The sequence below is a fragment of the Morone saxatilis genome, unplaced genomic scaffold (genome assembly GCF_004916995.1).
Source record: "Morone saxatilis isolate NCDOM2014 unplaced genomic scaffold, NCSU_SB_2.0 Contig11, whole genome shotgun sequence".
Lineage (NCBI taxonomy): Eukaryota > Metazoa > Chordata > Actinopteri > Moronidae > Morone > Morone saxatilis.
Window position 1 is genome coordinate 6,024,858 of NW_023339663.1, and position 536 is coordinate 6,025,393.

Sequence of the window (536 nt, forward strand, 5' to 3'; positions counted from 1 at the left end):
AAGATATAAAATAAAAAAATAAAACAGCTATGTACGGTAATTCACTCTGTTAGGAGGATAGGCGAGGTGACATATCGAGGATATTGTTTCAAGGCAGTCCTCCATGACACTAAATTAAAATAAAAATGGTATGGACATGTTCACTTATGCGCCCTCGCTCGCACCGACGTTAAGGTTTTCTCTCTCTGTGTCGAGGAGAGGGACCGAAAGGGTTTCAGCAGACCCGTCCAAACATAAAACATTGCTATTGCAGCACAGGGGGGTCACGCAGGGGCAGGGACATCTTAACACCATTACAGATTATTACACCAAACCTCACATTTGGCATTGCTCTCTCGGGAATACATCATCAGTGTTACAAGGGAATTCATTAACTGCTCTGATACTAGCTGGGAACAGTGCGCAACTTTGGGCTTTATTATACAGGTGACCCCAAATATTGCGTCGCAAATCTCGCAACCATCATGCTGCCTACTTGTTTATCCAACTGGTGATGTGATGTAGTGGTCGACTGGTCGGTCGGTTGAGGGGGGGGG